At 34.3% G+C, this 16,448-nt stretch overlaps 1 protein-coding gene across 5 annotated transcripts in view; it reads left to right on the top strand.

The window, feature by feature from the left end:
* The window catches only part of TBC1D5 (TBC1 domain family member 5), a 316,503-nt gene that overhangs the window by 58,196 nt on the left and 241,859 nt on the right, over positions 1-16,448 (top strand). For 4 of the 5 annotated variants that reach the window (XM_030227169.2, XM_050970725.1, XM_050970724.1 and 1 more), the window contains one exon: positions 12,279-12,433. The exons of the other annotated variant lie outside the window; for it this stretch is intronic. The gene's annotated coding sequence lies outside the window, so the exon portion shown is untranslated. The remainder of the gene's footprint in view (positions 1-12,278; positions 12,434-16,448) is intronic. 5 annotated transcript variants of the gene reach the window in all.

Below are 16,448 nucleotides of genomic sequence, written 5' to 3'. Positions count from 1 at the left end.
CTGATTTCAGTTTTGGGCATGAACACAATTTAAAACCACAGAATTATGAACTGAAATTGTGGTGAGCCGACTACCAGTGTTACTGACTTTTGTTTATTCACTTTTTTCTTCTTTCATTGCTGAGTGAAGGAGCCGTATGCACTTAGCCAAGTTCAGTCCAGTAAATAGGTAGAGCAATGTGTCAAGTCCCTTTATAATCTACTTTTCCTATTACAACTATGCTACACAACAGAAACCAAAGTAGAACTTCATATGTAAGAGTGCTATTCTCTCCACTTCCAGCAGACTGACTTGCCCAGCTTTTTGGAGAATGGGTGTCACAGCCTACTCTCAGGAATGGAATCTGAGCCCTAGTTCATGGACATCATCCCCACTCCAGCTTCATGCAGTGTTATATGTCCCCATCCGCCTTCAATAAGTTCTTGTGCAAGTCTCTATGCATTTATTTGGATTTGTGTTGAAGAAAAAACAGAAGTTATTTATTTTATATTCCAGATGCATCTGGTATTTTGTTTAAAAACAATTAAATTGCTATGAGAACAGAATTTCAACCCCACAAAATGAGTTAGCCATTCAACTGGTGTAAAAGGAAATCTCCACTTCCCTAACATATCTTCCTTTGGAAATATTAGCTGCCTTGCTCCATCTTTCTTCAAGCTCCATCTTTTATGCTTGAAGAAGTTTAGACAGGTTTGTGTTTCCAAGCTCTTTGTCAGTGAACAGAAGAAGTTGCACACAAGTTACTTCATGGCAGAAGCCTTTCTTCTGGAGGAAGGCAGGTACTGGGCCAGAGTGGGATATCTATCTCGTGTCAGACAGACTTAAGTCAGCATTAAACTGTCATGCATTTATTAGAGTGTACAGCAATGGCAAAGTTTTTGTGGTTTCTTTCCTTACACTTCAAGCATCCTCATTTATGTGTTACAAGAGACTATAGTTATGAAGTGAGAGTACACACGAGATAGCGAAACAGTTGCCAAATCAATCTCTCTGGTGTCTTAATGCCATCAGCTTGTACTGAAGTCTGAAAATATATGACCAAATCACTCATTAATTTCTTGAGAGTGATTGAAGAGTAAAAGGCATTGTTCAGACTGTCTTTTCCAGCATGGTGTTGGAAAGATCCCAAAACTAGCACAGTATCAAGGAAATGGGTATCTAGGAATGCAGTAATAATATTCTGCCTTTTCTTCTACCATCTTTCTTCTAACATTCTATATTTCAGTACCTCTTGGGAATTTGCTTTTTCAAGTTTTTTTTCATATCAAAAACAAGTAGAAAAAAAACCCCAAACCCCACCCCCCCCTTATTCATTTACTTAACCACGTTCTTCCATCCATGATGCTTGCAAAATCCCATCATTGCTTTGTGACTTGACTGTTCACTTGGTGAGTTTCAACCTCTGTTACTTTTTTATGTGCAGAAAATTGTTGTAATCTTGGAAATTTTACTTTGCAGGCATATATCTAGTTTTGAAAGGACTAAGTACAAATTAGGTCTTGCTTTTAGTCACAAATAAAAAGGCAATATTCTGAGTTTTTTTTAAAAGCACCCAATGACAATTTTCAATCTCCATGGAAGAAGAATTTTATTATGGTTCTTTTCATTTATTCTCATCTGATGACATGAAATTGAAGAATAAAGCATGGAGAAAAACGGACCATAAAAAACATGGTTTGTGGGAACATGACCTACTTTCACAAAGTCACTCTTTCCCTCTTCTTTCTCTTATATGAGAATTTTTTTTTTAGGTCACACATACTGTCAAATACCTAGTATGGTCCCCAGATTAGTGGTGTTGCTGGTCAGCTGCAGAGATGAAGCTAATTTAACATCTATGTGATGGTTGTACCAAAAGGAGTTGCAGATAAATGTACAGTGTATTTATATTGTAGTTTGAGAATCGTTAAATTACTATTTGGCATAGTTAAAATTATTTATAAAAGTGTGAAAAAGTAATAGGCTGTTAATTGTGAATTTTTAGCCATTGGTTATTAGTAAGTTTAATTTATCCTCACTAAAATGAGATTAAACTGCATAAATAAATATCTGGGATAAATGTAGATGTGCTTCCATTAGATTGTTAAAATCCAAAAGAAAAGGGGTTAAATAAAGTGAAAATATTTAATTCATAGATACCTGGATTTTGGTTTGACCTGTGTTTGTTAAAGGCAGATATGTTTGTCATTCTGATGAAGATGCATTTCTTCTTACCTTGCTGTTGACAGAATCTCACCTACTTTTCCCATTTATTATGATAATAGTCTACCAGATGTCATATGTCACAGCCTAGTGAAGTTGTCTCTGCCTATTACCACTTACATATAATGTGCATTCTAGGTTTTCTTTCCTTAATTTAGAAAATTTTATATGCTCTTTGACATCCCCTGTTTTATTAGTAGAAGAATAGAGGCAAACTATTTAAAATACTTGAAAGCAAATTTAGAAAGTGTAGGCTATTTTATTCCCATTTTAAATAATATTATGTTAAAAGTCTGCCTTTGTATGGATGGATAACCTGAATCTCGTACAAATGGTCATACATTTTAAAACTCCAGTAAGTTATACTGTGCAACTTTTTTTGAAAACTGCCTGTTTCAGTGGGCAGATACATAGGTAAATCCAAATAAGAAAGGCTGAAAACATAAATTACTGTATGTTATGGATACATCTAGTGATAAGAGCGACAGAAATCACATCTCTCTAGCTAAAACATAAAACTGGACAATGGTCTTTCTCAAAAGAGTTATAATCTATAGGACAGGTTAATATCTTACATGTATGTATAGATAGGAGAGGAGTCCAAAAAAGTTTTAGCACAGATACAGCAAGCTGCCTTTTGATTGAAAGTGTAGCATTGTACATCCCTGTGAGTTAAAACCATATGGAATTCCCATCACGCTTGTGATGAGGGGAACCTCATGTTGCAGAAGAAGTAGAGCAACCTGTGAAAGTACAGCCAGACTGGGGAACTAGCACTTTTCAATTGTATTGGAAAATTTTATTTCTGTTCAAAGCTTTGTGCTAAAAATTTTCATATCTTGAAAAAAGTGTACTTCCTACAAGTTTGAGCTGTGTTCGTTTTGCATTATGTATCAGCAAAGAAGATGACACTGACTTTTCATTCTCATGTTTTGATTTTACATTTGGATGCTTTTTTCCTGTTATAAAAAGGTAAAAGTGCCCCCTAGATTTATGGATTTTGTGCTTGCATGCTAGAACCTACAGGATTCCATTTAAGATATTCTTTTTCTTGCAAAGTCAATATTCAGAAGTTTAAAGGCTTTTTTTTTTTTTTTTTTTGTCCAGAGCAACAAGAACATGTAACAATCAACAATATAATGTAGTTTGTTTTCTTACATTTTACTGTGGAATTGTTGATACATAAGGGTAACTGTTGCATAAAAATGCTTTTGTTCTTCTGCAGTAATATTTTAGATGAAAGAATGAGTTCTTCTCTGTACATTCCTGAAGGGATCATTGCAGTCCTTAAAGCTGCATTATATAATGTAATATAGATGAATATGACAAAAGTCAACATCAGGAACTTATGCTTGAGGTAGGAGAAATCAATATGAAGCCTGACATTTTTCTTTGATATTTGCAATATCTGTGCAACCAGAATTGACCAAGGCTCAGAATATTTGTAATTAGACCATCCTGAAAAAAAAAGTTGAAATAAAAAGTGGGTCACTCTCTGAAATCCATATTGGACTCCTGAAATTTCTTTCCAAATGAGTTTTAATTTCTCATTAATAAAAACCCAGTTCTTAGGTTTAATTTATATGCATTTCGAAGACTGGATTTTTTTCAAATGACTGTATTTTAATTTTAAAATTAAAGCAAAGGAATATGTTAAATTTTAAAGGTTAATTTTCTGTAAAAGTCAAACAAAACTGAAAGTATGTATGTTCAATAGGAATCCCTCTTTTATTGAAATTATTATCTGTCAGTTGTCCACCTTTGTAAAATGAAAAATGGCACAAAAAAAAAGAGGGGAGAAACTTGTATAAAATAACTGATTTCTTGGATTGTTTTCCTCCTCTCTCCTTAAACAAAATGTAGATAGCAAATCCCAGTCGTGCTGCAGCCCTGTTACACTGAGCAAAAGACAGACTTGATGCACAGAAAAAAAAAAATTGTTCAGTCTTATGTTGAGAACATTTTTCTAAGTGAGCAAAGCCTATATTTAGAAAATATTTCTACCTTTCTATAGCAAAGACATCTGAAGTATTTATACCAATTTTAATAATAGGGAATCAAAAAAGGATGTCTTTAGGCTAATGGAGCAAATATGGACTAGTTGATGAGCTGTCTGCACTTCAGAATTCAACACTTAGATATGATTAGAGAATGTATGCATTTTCTTCAGTCTGGAAGCAGTAGCAAGTTTAATAAAGCTGAAATGACCATCAGTTTTCTCTCTTTACAATCCATAATGCCAATGAAGCAAATATACTTAAATTTCTTACAAAGGCCTAGGTCTCAAATAAAAGAAGTTTTTACAGCATTTTGAAATAATTCTAGTGTAAGTTTTGGTTTAAACTTGTGGTGTAGGCTTGTGGACTCTGATCTGTCTTCCACTGCTTTTTATTTTCTTGTGGTGTTAATATGATAATAAAATTTTATATGGTCACATTTATTTTGTAGTGTGATTCTTGCTCAGTCTTTTATCCAGATATGTTTTACATAAACACCAGTAATACAGTTGGTGATGTTTTCCAGCATGCACAGCATTTCATTTGCTAATATCTGAATTAGCAGAATCTACTTTTTAAAGTAGAATCAATAATTTCATATAAAATGAGCCTTTTTTAACTGTTCAATCCTATTTCTTTATTTTTATTAAGAATGGCTTAATTGTTTCATACTTGATCCCTTTGTCTACAGATTACCACTTTGTGTGTTTGTTTCTCAGCAGTAACATCTCTTCAGCTCTAAATCCAAGGAAGAAACAAGTATACAGATTTATTTTTATCTTTTCATTTTGTCTGCATTTCACTAATTTTCATTTTGTTGGGCCAGATAGGCCAAAGAGAAAACTAAGACTTTAGAAGAGATGAGGTTAGTTTGAAGAGATGAGGTTAGTTTGATTATGAATTAATATCATTTAAAAAAATCAGAATTTAACTGTTTTTAAAGATGCAATTTTAAAAAGTACTGTCATTGACACTCATTCAAAAAACATATTTAATGTATTATCAAAACAATTTAATTTCCTTTAAAATAATCCCCAGTCTCTCAGCATTTTTGACTGAGAATAGGTATAATCTCATCTATTGTGTAATCTTACTGATTTTAGCTGAAGTCATTCCTTTGCCTTATCAAAGTTGGCTCAGCTGCAGGGAGGTGGAGGTGTGCTTCTGTGCAGTGGTGGTTTTCTCCTGAGCAGAACTCCAGCGTTACCAGTTCCTGACAGCTGCAAGCCAGCCTCTGGGCATCTTGCTAAATTTTCAAATGTAATTATACAGTAGACTTCCTTTAACAAATTCTGTGTTCCCCGCTATAATTATAACAGCTCTTGCCTCTAGCCTGTTCCTTATCTTACAACCCACCTCCATCTCTCCCACTGCTGGCTAGTGTTATCCAGGAGAGCCGATGGATCTAGAAAAGCAGAGTTTCTCTCTGCTGTCTTTCATCCATCAGAAGATATGTTTCTTCTGATCCATCAGTCTTACATGACATGTCCCTTAAAGCTGAAGATTGTTCTCTCATTCACAGAAGAGCTCTTGATTAGCGTGCCACTTTGATTTTTCAAACCATTTTTGATTGTTATTACAGGATAGGAGTTAAGGAATTATTAAGAGCTATCCATGAAGTGGCTGAAGAAGCCAGGACAAAGAAAGGAGGTCTTCTAAAAAAACTTTGTTTTCATGCTGTGCAGTTCAGGATGTAATTTCTTTCCACTATTTGTGTGTTAGGTTTTCATGTGTTCATCCTTCTTTTAAGAACACACATGTAATGCAGTAATAAAAATAATTAGTGATACTTTTACATGAAATGCTACATAATTTTACAAAGAATGATGAAACAGATAAGTTACCCACAGATATTCTCAATCTAATATTGGCTTATGACGAGGAAATTTAAAAACAACTATGCAGAGTAATAATCTCCTGTCCACCTGTCTCTTAGCAAGGGAAGTGATGGGTTTGCATGTGGAAATTTGAAGGTAAGAGATAAATAGGAGAGAACTTACACTGTTGAAGATGTGCAGAGACACTTCTTTTTCTTCAGTGTCTTACTGTAGTTGGCTGTGGTAGATGGACTGGCAATGAAGAACTGTATTGCCTGGAAGGTGACAAATTATCACTTTTCAGTCTGTCCCATAGCAGGATCAAGTACACATTGATCAAATCTTTCCTGAGAAGCTACAGTTAGTGTCATACCCCAGCACTCCTTGAAGTCGTGCTCCCATTGACTTTCCATAGTTTGCCTACATCTTTCTAAGAATTATGATATCAAAAGCTGGATAAAGTACAGAAAGAGATGGAAAAAAGTAATTTTCAGTTGTTCAATGTAGGTGCTGCCACATGTCCTACCACTTGTGCACACACCCAACCCCATGTGCTTTGTGTGCTTGCCAGTGTATTTTGGTGAGAGGTGTTTTTCAAAGATAAACAAAATTTACTCTTTTGTTTTGTTTTCTTCTCAATTCATTGATATCCTGTGTAATGGTTTACTGCTGGTCCATTTTATGTTCATATCTATGATGTGCCTTTTCTAAAGGTAGCACTTTTGATTTGTCTTTATTGATTTTTGATTATATCTTCCATTTTTCAAAAGCATTTGGAAATCTTTGTGGTGCTGCTAGTTTCTACCAACATTCTATTATCTGCTGATTTAAAAAATACTTACTTGGAGTCACTAGGATTGTTATGAAAATACCAGATAGGAACAGATGAAGCAAATGTATTCTGAGTAACATTTGTAATATATGTATATGGTTTGAGAGAGCTGTTAAAAATATATTTTTTAGAACAATTGCTCTCTGATTTCAATAGCTTTAGTGTCCAGCCTATAATGATTATGTCTGGACAGTATTTTGTTACATATGGCAGCAACAATGCAGAACATGTTTAAATTAATCTGAAGTTTGTATCATACTGATACCTCCCATCCATGAACCTGGTTAGCAGTGAAGTAATTCAGATGAGTATGAAGGGATCAATAATTTTTTTTCCCCTTTGTTCTTTTATCTTCTTGAAATTTGTTTCTATGATATTAGGTTCTAGAATCTTTTCAGGTTTCACTGGTAGACTGTAACTTGAAGGTGGGACTTAGGCCCCCTGACGGGAGACTGCGGAGGACTTGTTCTAAGTTTGGTTGATTGTTTTTTTTTCTTTTCTACTTCTTTTGATTTCCTTTATGCTGTTCTTTTAGAAATAATGAGACAACAGATGTTATGTCTTTCTCCATAATTTCAGCAAGACTTTTCAGGTTGATGTTTTTTGTTGTTGTTTTTTTTTTTAAATTCCTTTTGTTACTTTATTTCCTCTCCTTGTTTGTGGCACTGGCATGTGTGTCTTGTATCACCGTAGGTCTCATTGATCACTGGTACAGGACATGGATGATGACTTTTTTCCAATGAGACAAGCTGACAGGATATGTAGAAGAAATTTTCTTTGCTTTTGCATGTTTTGTAACTTCAGAAAGGCACAGTTAGGCTCATAGTAGTAAGATTTGAAAGGTTACCATCAGAATATTGTGTTTCTTTGTTGCAGCTTATCTACTAGGTGGAATGGGAATAAACGGGTCAGTTCCAAAAAAAACCAAAAAGTGATCCAAAATTTTTCTTCTCTGAAATGTAAAATTACAGGTGATTACATAGGAAAATCATCATTGTAGCCTTTTGAACTATAGGACATTGAAATGGGTCAGGTAGAAGATTGAGGTAGGACATGGGGGACTTTGTCCTTGGCTGTTTTATCAAAACATACTAAGGAAATCCTTTAATCCTGAATGACTTTGACTTTGGTATTGGGTAGGATGGCCTGTGAGTGGCCTTTTCTTGGTGTTCGATAAATTTGTGTGTGACCACTTACTCTTCTTGTAAATTGCAAGATGGAGAATTTCACCCTGATATAAAGCTACAAAATTAGGAGCAGTGGAAGCAGGGTGGATTTTTTTTCGGGTCTGTCATATAAGCTGAGCCCTTTTGCCCACCAACAGAGAATGAGAACAGAAGAATTGTTTATACCAATTGATACTGTCTCTTTAAAATTCAGTGTTTTGTTTTTTACCTTTCAGTTTGCTTTATAGGTCACTTAATTTTTGTTACTTTCCTTTATTATGAGCTAAGAACAGAATGTTGCTGAATATGCTAAAATAGACGTGTATTTTTTAAGGCTGGCATTTAAGCAGACAAAGAATCATGCTTAATGCTGCTGTGATAATAAATAGTACTATAATTGATTGTTGATAGAAACCCTTAAAATATGTTTTTATGGTTGAAATGTACTTTAGATAAACAGTGTTCAGTTTGCCTATTAAAATAATTCACTATATACTGTGGTTTCTTTGAGTATTAAGGAAGTAGGACTTTTCCAACAACAGTAATTGGTTGACACTGCTTGACCTTAATGCAAAGCTACAGTATTTAATGAACAAACGGAGGGAATAAAGTTTTGATAAATAAGGCAATTTTCATGAAACCTTTAGAAATATGCTTGAAGTCTTTTAGTGTTAGATTGACGGTTTCTCCTTTTGTGAAAAGAATAAGTGAATAATTTAAGGCTATATTTCATGTTTTCAGATCTTCATTCTGTCATATAAATAATAGACTGTGAAATGCAGCAGCTCTTGCATTCACAGATTTAATAGACCTGTACAAGTGAGTATCTTTCTTGGCTTCTGGCATCTTAGAATGCTCTTTTGTGTGTATGTATACCTGAGAAGCAATGCAAAAGTGGAAATCTCTTCAGTAACCAAATTCCATACTTTAAACGTGCCACATATTCTGTTTTTAAAGGAATTGTTCTTCTTAAAATACTTTCTTTGCATCTTGATGTCAATGTTAGTATTCTTGGGTTTTAATTCTGTATTATGATGGACAGATGTCAAAAAAGCAGCACATGGCTATTTGAAATTAAAGTCTAATTTAAAATTTATTTCCTTAAAGAGAGACTATGTGACAGGAATTCAGATTTGAATCCCTCAGCATAAGTCTTTGAAATCTTGATGAGAAATTAATCAAATGTATTTACTAAAATAGTGAAATATCAAGGTAATTTGTTTACTACATGTATTCTTAGTTCTGTAATTTTTTTTTAATGGAGACAGTATTGAGGGAGGAAGAACAGACAATAGTAAAATTGGACTAGTTTCTTTTCTTTGTTCCCATTCTTTTTTCCTCCTCCTGCCTTTTAGTTTAATGTCTTTTGAAAAAGAGTGAGGTAAGACTTACTAAGAACAAGTGGCAGAGCATTGGGATGTTTTCATGTCTTTAGCCTTCCATGCAGAACATGGCTGTGTGACTAGTGGACCATGGGAAGCAGAAATGCTTCTTTGAAAGGTATGTACTATTGTACCTGTTTTGTTACCTTGGAAAAGTAGCTTCCCTAAACACTTCCATTTAGAAGTTTAAGGCAGATTACCTGTGTTTGCTTCCTGATACCTACTCCTTTAAATACTGGAGTAATTCTAGTTGTTAGGAACCTTCTACTAGCATATGATAGTGAATTCCTGCTTTCCTCCCTCATATGTGGGAATGGAGGCATTTGTGCAAGTAAGGAAATACCTTTATTTCCTTATGTTATTCTTATATTTAAGACTTTATTCATATTTTGAAGACTGTTTTCTGCAAATGATGTTCAGGACATCTGACAGATGGGCTGCGTTTGGGATGGTATTGATTTATGCAGTCCTCATGTAGGTTCCAAAATTGTCTAGTAGGTATCCTTCAAAATGAGCTGTCTACATGAGGATGCCTCACTTTTGCTAAAAGACAAGCAGATTCTGTTTGTGCTTACTAATAGCTCATGTCGAAAAGCTACTTTTTCTAACTTTTCAAGAAAAAAAGCTTTTATATCTTTAGTCATGGTAATAAAAATTTTAAGATAATCTTCTATTCTGTTTTTAAGCTACTCTGGTAACTTATTCATGTTGTCATCTTTTTTTCATTTTCTGAGATAATTTTCTTCATAATCACAGTAAGTCCACCTTTTTATTTCAGCTAGGCCAAATGTTGAAATGGAGATCGTGCTTTTCCCATTCTCTCTGTCTATCCAACTTGTTTGTAACTCAGAAATTAGTGCAGGCAAAGAGACCATTTTTCTGTCTAACTTATTGAAAAAACTGTCAAAACTGTATGAATCACACAAAACTCTTTGTGCTGAACTGGTGTGAAATACATTGTCATCACCTCTGTTGTCAGAACTTACACAGAGTAATATTTTCTATTTATTTTGCTACATGAACATTATTTAAGCCATTGGCTGGGGATGTTTCTGTAGTTTCAGCAGGAATTTACAGGATTAGTGTCTTAAATACATTGATTTTATTAAACCAACCAGTCACCATTTGGGTCCACCTGTGACTGCGTTGGCTTGAGATACTTGAGCAGTGCATTTGTTATTATTCATTGTTGCTACAGTACAAGACTGTAGTCTCACTGTAGTAAGTCCTCTACAAACATGCATATACAGAGTTTGGGTGGAAATGCAGGAAGGAGGGTACAAAAAGCAAAAGAAGCAACGGAAAGGCAGAACAGTAAAGGATGCTTTGTTAGTGGCTAAATGGACACATTTGCTAATGCTGATGATTTATTTTAGATTCTGAAATGGTTACTGTTCTTTATTTAGTCAGTGTGGCTTTTTTTGTTTAATTTGTTAACACCTATAGAAATTAGAAGGAACAGTAGTTATGACAAATGGACTATGTAATTTGAAAATTGTATTTTGTCACATGTTTTAGTCACAAAATCTAGTTGAAATCAATTGTCCAAACATTCACTTAACATATTAATAAGTAATACAGGAATACTCTAAGCCCTCTTGAATTAGATATATTACATCTTGTTACAAAATTTAATGCCAGACTTAATAACTCAAAGTATGCTCTAGAATAAAAATACATTTATGTGCTAGTATGTGGTAATTAGAATGCTAATCCAAATTACAAAAAACCCCTAAACTCACTATTCAGTTGGAACTGTTTTATATACTCAAGAGTAGACAATTACCTTTAATTTAATTTCTTTTTAAAAAATCCAATTTTGATTTTTTGCAAATGGATATACTTTTTTGTGGTATATTTCTAAATATTGCAACACTGTAATAGTACAGCTGTCAGATTTCAACATTGGTCATATTTCAGGAACTATTTGGGTATGTACCTGCAAAATCAGCGTCATTTAGGACTTTTATAGAAATGTGTCTAGATGGTTGTGTTCTCACATTTCTTGTTGAAAACACTGTAGAAATAGTAAAGTACCACCGTTTCAAAAAGGGAAGATGATGTTTCCAATTCAACACTGTTAGCTTTGCATATTTGTAACAGGAAGAATTATTTTAAAAAATAATTTTATTCTGCCATGAGTAGACCTATATCATCTCACAGTTGTTGAAAAATTCTGCATAAACATATTTTGAAGAGGATTTGTGTGAATATTTTTTGGTTTTTTGGTGATTTGAGCAGTTAAAGGAGAGTTAATGAAAGATTAATTTTGATGATCAGTTGCTGATGTTGCATTTGTAAAATTTTTCTTAGAACCATAATCTTCAACATTTTTAATGTGTATGTAACCAGCTGTAGTGTGCTGTTGACCCCTGTACAACTTCTTGTGGTCTTATCAATAACGATTGAACAACCTTCTAGAAAATAGATCTAAAATACTAAATTACAGAAATTTGTAAGGTACATATTTTTAAGAAGTTCATTCACAGGAGGAGAAATTGAAGAAATGCTGAGAAATATCCGAGTCACATGTTGATAAAAATTTCAGATTGAATATTGACTAAGTCGCCATAATGTTCAAGTTGTTAGAGTTGTCTGTCTGTTATTATTGTAATCTTAGAAATAAGTAAATTAAACCACATGAATTTCCTTTACATGTTGTTTCTGTCTCTCCTGATACATGATTATGTGAAGTACAGTACTTACTTGACTTGAAAATACTGAAGCTAATTTCAGTCACTTTTGGTTTTGTTATATTAAAATGTCCAGAAGAAATGCAGTGCCTATGTCTTGAATCCTTAACTTGAATCCTGTTAGAAATAAAAAACTCAAGCTATTCTTAGGATTTTTTTTCATTAAGTATATTTATTCTCCATCTGAAGGTCAATTCCAGAAGTCTGGTACCAAGACTGCCATTCCAGCTTCCTCATTGCTCCTGGTGGCTGGGGCATATCCCAATGCTATTTGCCTGTTGAATGTGTGGAGAATATCTTCCTGAAGACAACTGTCTCTTTTGTATTGGAGCACCTGCCACTACGTGAGTTATTTTTTTGTATTTTTTTAAAAAAGCAAACTGACTTTGCCTCATTTTCATTAATGTCAGAGTTACACATTTAACATTTATAAAAGTGTTTGTGATGTGTTTGCTTCAGTTGTCCAAAAACTATTTTCTTACCATTTCTGTATCAAAAGAAATCTTACTTTTATAAACACAGGTTCTTTCCTTCCCAGTTTGCTGCATTAAATTTTAAAAGACAAGTGAAAATAGTGTCTGTAGTATTTGGTTTTAAAACTGATGGATAGCTGTATTGCAGTCTGCTTCCCACAGAACTGGTGGAGCATAGACCCTGTCAGTGGGAGCTTTTCTTTGCTTTCTCCCATAATATGCCCTAAGTCCCGACCTGAAGGGGCAATTCACTCTCTAATTTAAACCTCTCCTTAACATTAACAACATGGCAGTGTTTAGTAATGATACAGTGTTTACTGTTAAAGACTTGCCAATTTGGCCTTAAATAGCTAGACTATATTACCTCAATTTGCCATATTCCCTCTGTTTAGTTTGGAATTACCTTGCAAATGTTAAGGTGATAGTATTGAATTGTATAAAGGAATTATAAATTGGAAATCCTAGCAAGCTGGATTTCAAGTTCTAGTGCTGGTCTATAGAAACACACTAGTTCAAGTAGTTAAAGGTCAGTAAACTCATTTTAATAGGCACTTTTTTTTTCTTTTACTGACTTCCATCAGTGCCTTTAATTAGTTATTTTTCCTTCCTATTCTCTGGGTAATTTAAAACTCCATTCTGAAATGATTTTTTAAGACGTATATGAGCTTGAATATGTAGTTTCTGTACCTTTTAAGTGTAGTTAGTTTTTTCCAGTGTTGCAATAAAGTACAGAACACTATGCAGTACATTAAAGAAATAGAGCCTATGCATCAGAACAATTTTCATGCCTCACTCAATTCTTAATGTAAATTAGTAGGAACATTGGTTATCCATTTGAGAAATTGAGTTGGTATAAAAATAAAAATGCACTTATGGTATGTGGTGCTTTGTGTATCATCTTGGGAGTGTTTTGCTGTTTATCTGTCACTTGCATTAGAAAAAGCAGTCACTGGCTGCAGGTGACATTAAAAATTAAAGGTTAACCTCAATTTCTTTACTGACCAGACGTGGGGCAGAAAGTTCTTCTGGATGTGTGCCTGGATTTTGGAACTGTCAAATAGAGTTGAGAAGTAGAGACTGGTGCTTTTAGTGGCTTAGTCTTTTTGTATCTGCCTGTGTGATTCTATGATTTCACCATTTCCAAGTGCTTCTTGTAGGTTATATCAAGATCATTTTCCATTGCATCCGACTTTGTGAAATTAAAAAATTACACGATAACACTATAGTAAGTAGTTATAATGAACTCATTTTACTGATCTACATAATTCTAGGAATGTCTTTTTGTTTTGTTGCTTAGAAAAACTAATTAAAATAGCTGTCTTTCCTATTACTAGAGAATACGTGTCTTTCACAAACTAGTTAAAAATTTTCTTGAAAATTGCCTTAAAACCTTTTGAATATTCTGGTTACATTTAATGTAAGACAAGATTTATATACTCATGAACAAACCTGGGAGATCTGTCTTTAAGTTTTTGACAAACTCACCTTGTCCCTCATAGTGCCTGCAGGGTGAGCCAAGCTCAGTAGCAAGAGCTTCCCTTGTCTGTCACTCCAAATGTTGGAGGCAGCATTCAGTCTACTGAAGAAGGGTTCAGGCAGCCAAGGTTTCCATGTAACCTGCCAGATATCTTTCCTTTGTTAAAGAGGTATTGTGCTTGTTCAGTGGTGGACCAGACTTCAGGCAAGTCTTGATCTTTGAGATGCAACTTGAAGCTGAGGCTGCTGCTCTTACCTTCTGTTTCATCTCCTAATTTTCTTAGCCATGCAGTAAAGTAGCATGTATGTAGTGAGTAGATCTGGTGCTTCTTGTTGACTAATGAGGGAAAATGAGAAGGGAAGAAAGAAAAATCAATTTTATTTTGTGAGTAAAGTAGACTGCCAAGATGCATAGTTTTTTTCTTCCTCCATCCTTCATTTACCAAACAATGATGTTTGGTCCGTGGCCATTTTCCCTTTTCACTCCGTGGCCATTTTCCCTCTTACATCTCTTCATAGGAAAACAAGAAAATAGAAGTTCCATTAAAGAAAGCAATGCATATTGCTAATTTAGAAAAGAACACTACAGTTGATGTATGTGAGGAGCCCTAGTATTTTAGATGTCTATAATCTTTTTAAAATGATATATCTGTGTGCTTGCTTCATAGTAAGCTTGGCACAGTTGTTTCAGGACTGGTATACTGTAGATTGTTCTGACTACAAATTAAATCATGTTAAGAATTCTTTGGTGGAAAAGTGATAATGCTCATTTAGTGTGCTTTACTTATTATTTCTAATTTGTTAAGCCTATATTTAAAGCAGATAATTTCTCTGAAGACAAAATATTTTTAAATGCTAGTTACTAATTTTCCTGTAGTTCCCACTGCTTGAAATTTTCCTCTAAGATTGGTTTCACTTAATATTTCTTGGTTTCAGATATTTTTATATTGACACAATACTGAAGCTGGTCAAACAAGTTTCACCATTGAAGTGATTTACAAAGAAACTGAAATACTGTATAGCTTTAAACATAGTTCCTTTGACTTAGGGAGTAGTTAAATCCCATATAATAGTTGATAATTGTTGGCTTGCAGCCTGGTTCTAAACTCTTTGTTTTAGAAACTGGGTTATGAAGCATCAAGAAAACTGAATGTTGGGTCTTTTTCAGATGAAATATCTCAGGTAATTAAATACTTCAGGAATTTGTAATTTGTTTATAATTTGAAATACAGTGCTTTCTAAGAAGAAATTTTAAGTGATTTTATGTCTTACAGGCTCTAGAATAGGCATGTTATAACTTCTCAGTTAACTTAAATTTAAGTAAACTCTATCTATTAATCTAAAAAGCACTAGTGATTTGCAACTATATTACAGATGGCATCTTTTCTTAAATAGTACAATAATCTGTGTTTTGTGGAGCAAGTGAATTACCCATTTGTTACACTGTTATGCAGCTCATAGAGGTCATCACACATCTGTATGAACAGAACATATAAATATTTTAAAAATCCAACACTAATTCAAACAACCCAATTCATTGCAGTTTTTCTGTTGCTGCTGTTCCTACAGGGCTGGTGGTCCATTTGCTTGTGTTTAATTTGTGGTTGTATTGCAGAGATGGGCTCGAGAAAGACAAGCATAAGATAAGGACTTTTTTCTCAGATGTAGAAAACTTGCAGGACCTGCAGTTTCAAACAGTGGAAGAACAGGTCTGGGATCGAGACTTATTTTGCAAAGCACTAAAATCAGGTTATATCAGTTCCCCTTCAGGGTACATAATATCAAGTCAAGACTAGTACTTACCATAGCTTTATTTTCAGTAGCTGTCTGATTCTCCTGGTGAGGACTAGTGGTAGTGTTATTAACCCATTGTCTTCAGACATCCTTCATGTTTCTCCTCTTTGTACCATGTTAGATTACTTTTATAGCTGACAAATTTGGTACTGATTCACATCCTTGTTTCCTTGTTAGTTCAGGTTTCCTGTGGCAGTGGTCTTTGGAAACTGCATGTCCCTTGCCCTTGCCCCTGCCCCTGGCATGTTGCCCCATTTCCCTCTTGAGCCTTCTTTTGGGGCAACATGACTCTGAAGCCTGAGCTGGCTATAGATTCTGCAAGAGATTTTTCATTCTACTTGGTGGTTACTTTGTAGTTCATCTTCATTTTAACCACAAAACCATCCTTGACAGTACAAAGGAAGAACTGACTTCTGCCTTGCAGTACTTTAGAATGGGCTTTATAACAAAAATGGAGAGAGACTTTAGACCAGGGCCTCTAGGGATTTAGGCCTCTCTAACTAAAGGATGGTACATTTAGATGAAATCTAAGAATGAAGTTCTTAGCAATTAGGCTGTTGAGACATGGAAATGGGTTGCTCAGGGAAATGCAGATGCCCATCCTTGGAAGTGTTCA

Source organism: Serinus canaria, chromosome 2 (genome assembly GCF_022539315.1).
Source record: "Serinus canaria isolate serCan28SL12 chromosome 2, serCan2020, whole genome shotgun sequence".
Classification (NCBI taxonomy): Eukaryota; Metazoa; Chordata; class Aves; order Passeriformes; family Fringillidae; genus Serinus; species Serinus canaria.
This window is presented reverse-complemented; position numbering and strand designations above follow the sequence as displayed.